General features: G+C 35.1%; 1 long non-coding RNA gene across 1 annotated transcript; it reads right to left on the bottom strand.

Annotated features, from left to right (window-relative positions):
• Nucleotides 1-4918: 4918 nt before the first annotated feature.
• Nucleotides 4919-6681, bottom strand: LOC120345178 (uncharacterized). The gene is made up of 3 exons (XR_005569843.2): nucleotides 6571-6681; nucleotides 5626-5745; nucleotides 4919-5096 (listed from the first exon to the last, which is right to left on the bottom strand). It is a non-coding gene; the product is annotated as an uncharacterized LOC120345178 (long non-coding RNA).

Raw genomic sequence — 6681 nt, 5'->3', positions numbered from 1 at the left:
CCAATTCTCTCGTCTAAAATTATCAAAAAATATAATGGCACTCACATCATACAGCAACAGCTTAATCAGAAAGTTTTTATCTTCGGAATGTATATTGGAATTGCTAGTATAGATATAGTGAAATCTTGATGTACGTAAGTGCTGCTATTTTACATTTTTGGCTACCTGAATTAAAGTCATCAGTTCACGATTTGTACCCGTCATTGAGCCATGATACAGTACCGGTACTACTGTACCAGACTATCACCTAGACTAGACCAAGTTTATATCGCCTTTTGACCATACAGTATTTTCTTTTTTTTCGTCTGATCACTTTTCTGAATAACATGGACAAGATGGCAATATATCGACGCCTTCGGTTTATCCTCCGCTGGTTCAGTCTTAGGAAAAAGCGCCAACATACGGCTATTAGGATAGTGAAATAACTAACAAATAGCGACTCTGGTACGTCTACCATAAAGTTGTTCATTTTGATTTTGTGAAAGAGTAAAACTATAGGCAATTGATTAAAATAAAACAGTGACCATTCCCAAAAAAGAAATTTTCAAACTGTTTTTTTGTAATTTCATTATTTTTAATTTTTAATAAAAATAAAAAGTTTAAATGTGTTAGCTTATTTTACTTAAATACCACCACATGACCAAACTCAAAAGTCTAGTAGAAGAAGCTCTAAAGTTTCGTGAAAATATTGACCCGGGGTCGCACTGGACACTTGAAAGTTGTCTTTGGGGTCGTCCTGAGGAAAGCTTGGGAACCCCCGAGCTGGATCTACGGCATATGGCCTAATTGCGACTTCCGGCGGATTGATTTCATGAATCGAACAAAACAATTTCCCCTTTGTCCGAGTTCATTGAGTTGAATACTAGTTTTAAAGTACGAGTTACAAAATTGTTTGTTCATAGTTTCAAAATCAAATGTTTTTAGAAATACATATTTGTGGTCATTTAAATTCTGGGGGCTTTCCAAATTGTTTTCTTTGATTGCGTATTAGTGGGTTTTGAAGTAATAGCTGATGTAAAATATCTATTTATACTCAATCTTATGAATATATATATTAATATAAATAAAACGAATAAAAATCCATAGTTGGCGACATCGTATCCTATATAAAGTTTGAAACAGGGGCACGCTTCACCAATATAATAAAGTATTAGGAAAGATCACTCAAATCATGCTCTGGTACTCATTTGAGCCCGTCTATTTTGGTATATATATGCAATTAAATTTTAGCATACAAAAGTGGGATAAGATTACTGCCAAATAACAGTTTGAAAGTGGATCACTCGAAAAAACGGACTTAGGTATAATGTATATATCTGTTAGTGTAACCCAGTCGCGGTCAACAACTTTTTTACAGTATCATGGGATGTTTTTCATGAAAATGCATTTATATTTAAGCTTATGCACGGAGGGGGAAAGCTTGTGTCCGGAAATCATGGACCGCCATTGACCAAAAGCTGCATGTTGATTCGTAGATATCAAAGAGTTTTAGTTCTGTCTGCCAGATCGATTCAAAATCCAAACGACTCGTTTTCCTTACGGGTGATCGCCAATCCGACAAAATCCACGGGTGGTTCTATAGACCCCATTCTAAATCAAATCCGATTACCACGAAAACAAAAAAGCATCGATAGGGTCGAGAGTTCTACGAGCATATACAGCCACAATATGCATTTCAGTTAACTTATATACATCCAACCAAATATACATATTTAGCCAGTGCCATATGCAACACCAAGTACCAATGTGCGTTGTCGTAACTAGATGACAGGTGTTCAAGTAAATATCATAATAAACAGGACTCCGGGGGGCAAGTTTGGATCGGTTTGACCAGGAAGAACATGCATGCTATTACGTGGAAATTGAGTACTTGACTAATGCCAATTGATCCATCGGATTTGCTTTGTATTTATGTGTTCTTTCAAAATTCTCGAAAGTATTTTGAATACAAGTTAAGCAGTAAAATATGAAAACCTTTAGCCTACCCAGCTATCCTCAGAATTATACCAACGTCTGTGGAAAAAAGGGAAACATTTTCTGCTGTGGGCGCTGCAAAGATTAGAAGTAGGCTGAATGACGACACGTTGAACACAATTATTGTTTTACACCAATTAAAAAAATGAACGAGATGTAAAATATAAAAATCAATGAATTTTCGTTATTTTAAAACTGAAAGCTTTTTTTAGAAAGATAATGAAACCCATGAAAACCGGTTTCAGATTGCTGAAATCCAAAACCAGTGTTCAAATTATTAGACCTTAGGTACATGCAGTGCCGATGCGGTTGCCATTGGTAATAAACTGTCGACAAAACATTTGCATTAATGTTTAGTACAAACTATCATTACTCACGATACATTTTATTTAATTTCAAAATTCAGATTAACATTGCTATTTATCTGCGTCAGAAGGCTTTGTTCTGTCCACAACACCGACTTATCTGATTTGTGTGGGATCGGGAGAGGACTTAGGTCTTAGAGTTAGCACATCAGTGGCGTAGCCAGGGGAATGGTTTTGCGAGTCGAAACCCCCTTTTGAAATGTAAAAAAAATAAAATCAATTTTCTGTGTCATAGATAGCAATTTTCCGTAGCTTGAAATGCTTTTTAGACCTCCAAGACTACTGAAAGCACGCGTATTCCAGCGTTCGATCGGACCCGCAAGCTGTTTCAATCTAACTTAGCAAAAAAAAAATGCAGAACCCCCTTTGGAAATTTCTGGCTACGCCCCCGTAGCACATCTTCAATCTACAAACTTATTTATAGTGGTTTCATAAAGTGATGCAATAATGAGGTAAAGGGGTTTTCTTCAAGACGAGCTAATTTGTCTGCGACTTTTATTGCATTGTGTTTATGTCGTGCTCAATTGGGTTCCACTGTACACTTTTTAAACGTCCAGCTGGTAGAAATTAGGATTAAATTAATTAGAAACCATGAATTTAACACAAGGTATTTGGAAAATATAAAATGCCAGATTGATGCAAAAAACTGCCCCTACTAATTATTATAGCATGCCCCTTAAGATAATCTGATGATAGGACAAAGGAAGAAATCACAGTTATCGTTTCGCGGTTTTTACCAATTTGATTATATTAGTGACCGACTTATATATTATTCTTGTAATGACTCATTCTGCTTTATTCGGGATTGGTGTTTATGGGTTATCTTGAGAATTTTAATATTGAAATATGAACGATATCCCATCATTCCGCTAATTATTATACAATTCAATATAGATGGGGCAATATGCGTGCTGAACCAAATAGGATATTGCAATCCCCTTTACATTAGGTTTTACATCGGTAGGAAACAAAGAGTGTGCAATGGAGTAATCTCATTTAAAAACATGGACCGCTTTTCCATCGTCGTAACTGTTTGCAACTTTTCATTTTTATTTAGTGTATTGAAAAATAATATTCGATTTTTAAATGATAATGGCTGGTCACATTCTCGTTCAATATATTTGAATTATATGGACGGGAAAACGATACACAACGCCAATCATTTACGCAGCATTGTGATTGTGTTGTGACTAATTGACTGCTCAGCTGTATTCGAATCCGTACTCATTTCGCTGCATGTGGGGATTTGGCGTAAATTGTCCACGTGTGTGATATTTTATTTTGGTTTTGATGATATAGTATGATATTGAATGAAGGGTTAAACACTGTCTGTATTTCACCCCTTTTTGTCTATATCTCCAGTTTGTATCTCGAGAGCCTTCACGGCGAGGGATGGGAATTTGAGTTGTCTTAATTGAAATATTAAATGTTACGTCACAGTGAAGAAAGTGAAAAAAATAACCATAGACGGATGATTTTGAAGACGCGACTGTCAAAAAAACTGGTAATAATCGCAGGAAAATATTTTGTTTATCTGGAAATATTTACAAAGAATTTGGCAAACCAAAAAAATTCTGGATATGTTATTATCGAATAATGAAATTCATTGGCCATAGAGATAACTTTTTTACTTAATTGCGCGTTCGTTCTCACAGATTTTTTTTTACCTTACAGGCAATCAAGATGTATGAGTCAAGGGATATAGAGGTGTGTAAGTTAAGGTAAAGTTTCGTCCTCGTAAAAAAATAGTAAACACTTCGATTTCAGATTTCGCTTCCAAATCTTGAAACAGTTTTTGCCTTAAAGGAACGTTTAAGCCGTTTTCAACAAAATATTCTATAAGATATACATTGCGAAATCATCTCTAACATCACCAGCAGGGGCTATTGAAAATATATATTTTCAAATGATATCACACGAGAACAAGAAAAAAAAAGCGCCAGAGAACTATAATTCCAAAATGATAATATTGATACCCCCAGTGACCGAATAAAAGGTTTAGTTTGGGTATATCATTCAAAACTACAAATTGGATAGAATAATAACTTGAACGTTGGTGAGTTTAGTTCTAAAATTAATTGTGAGTTCGACGAATCGGCATTTTGATGTCCACCTCAATTTGTGATATTTGAACTTGGTACACAAATTGCGTTTGGACAATCAAGGAGCCGTCGCCAAGATCGCATTCAACATTTACTTGACAATCCAGGAAGATAATAACGAACACTCTATTCTGATTTACATGCGGATGGAAGGATTTTCAAATCATCATGCCAGTAACGAATTCCGCGGTTGTAATTGAAAGATTTTGAAAGTTTCAGAATTCCCACGCGATAACATTTACTTGAAAGATGGCAACTTATCAAGCTTCGAATGTAAAGTACAACGACGGGAAAGGAGAGTGTAAATCATTCCATTGATAAAACAAACCAACGCATTTTTTGCTTTGTTGAAAACTAGTTTATTAGATACTCCCTTTCAGTTCTAGCCTGCCATCAATTTGATTTGGTACAATTTCATGCGTGTGTAAAGCGTAAATGTATATACTAACAATGGGCCACGTATGACGTGAGCATTTTTCTCACTGAAATCAATCTGTGGAATCCGAAGTTTAACAACTTTCCTAGTCTGAGTAGCTTCCGCGTGCCAAAGCCCACAATATAAAAAAGTTTTGCCATCTGCGATTTTTAATAACCAACATTCCTCTCCGAAATAACGTGCGAACGTAACATGTGAAGCCTTTCTTGACGTAATAATCTGAGAATAATAAGGAATCACCATAGAATAAAACAGTTACCCTAGCGTTCTGATTCTCTCAACATGTCAACAATTTACTTTACAAAAACTGAACAATTTTTCGGGAGTTGTTTAATTTCTGGATGATTAATTTAATTTTCGTGAAATATGAAAATATTTTTGTTTTTCGTCCAAACGTGATGCAGTCATATCGATCAGTCGTCAAAATGAGCTTCCGTTACAGCGACGGCCAATATTGATTTAAAGGTAGAAGAAATAAGGAAATGTTTCAGTGTACAATGTTAAACATATATACTGATTTACATCACTCAGTTTAGTGAACAAATTAATACTCACCATGTTAATATTAATTAAAGTATTCAAACTTCTCGTGAGTATGATGTCAGACAAATTCAACAGCAATATTCAATGATGTTGATAGTCAAAGTCAAAAGATTAGTAGCCACCACAGTTTTATTATAATTTTCAACGTACGGACGTACTACAGTTTAAATCACATCTTTAAATCAATTCACAAAGGCATTTGTACCTGTACAGATGCTGTCTTAGATTCGTCATTTCCAACAACTCATCCTCATTCAAACTTCAAAATTTTCTGATATGCTTTCATTGATGAATACCAAACTCAGAAACTGGGAATAACCCGACCCTGCGAATAGAAATGGATTAGTTATATGTGGCCAGAAGTTCGCAATATTATACAGCAAATGTCCCCACTACGTTACTGATCTTAGCAGAATAGTACCATCGACCAGTGCAGTGGGATAAATTATTAATGCCGAATGAGTAAGAAACACTGATTCTGAATCCCGTTTACAGTCAATAATAAAACAGGGCAAAAATATATATTCGGTCTCTGTTCTTTGTATGAATAATATTGCCAGTGTTGAAAGATATAGCTATGTCGACGTTTTTTATCGTACTGTTTACAGGGATATTTTTATTTGTTATATTAATCACGTCCAGTCGGCTAGAGGCAGAAACGCTCTCAACTTCGAGACTTTCAAACAATGAACAACGTACGAACTTTTACACTGAAATTGGCATTTCGTTTTAAGCAAGTGAACACATTAATGGTGGTTTGCTGCAAGTTATTATACTTGATAAATGATCTGAATATTGTCAACAAATTTAAGAACATGATGAGGTTGTTAACAAAAAGAACAATACGATCTACTTATCTTGTATATATTGAATAAATGACAAATGATGACACCAAAACTGTCCGGGTATTTTGTGGAAGAGATTCACGGAACCCAGAAGTTTTATCAATTTGATATTTGTGATGATATCGAAGAAAATGTCTAAGTTTTCTTTACTAACTGATTACCGAAATGAAACGAGAATGAAAATGAATTACAAATGGAAACTGAACATGAAATATCTGCCCTAGAAATCATACACTACAGACTACAGTACTATGATACCGCCTTCTAACTATGTTTAATGACAACATGTTGTCATACCTTCTTACCTCGGAATATCATAAAGATCCACAAAAATGTTCATTCTTCTTATAATCACTTCGATGTGCATGGTTTCGTTTCGCCTGCACAGGTTCGAACAGCCAACAGCCACCTTTGAG

Source organism: Styela clava, chromosome 5 (assembly GCF_964204865.1).
Source record: "Styela clava chromosome 5, kaStyClav1.hap1.2, whole genome shotgun sequence".
In the NCBI taxonomy this organism is placed as follows: Eukaryota; Metazoa; Chordata; class Ascidiacea; order Stolidobranchia; family Styelidae; genus Styela; species Styela clava.
This window is presented reverse-complemented; position numbering and strand designations above follow the sequence as displayed.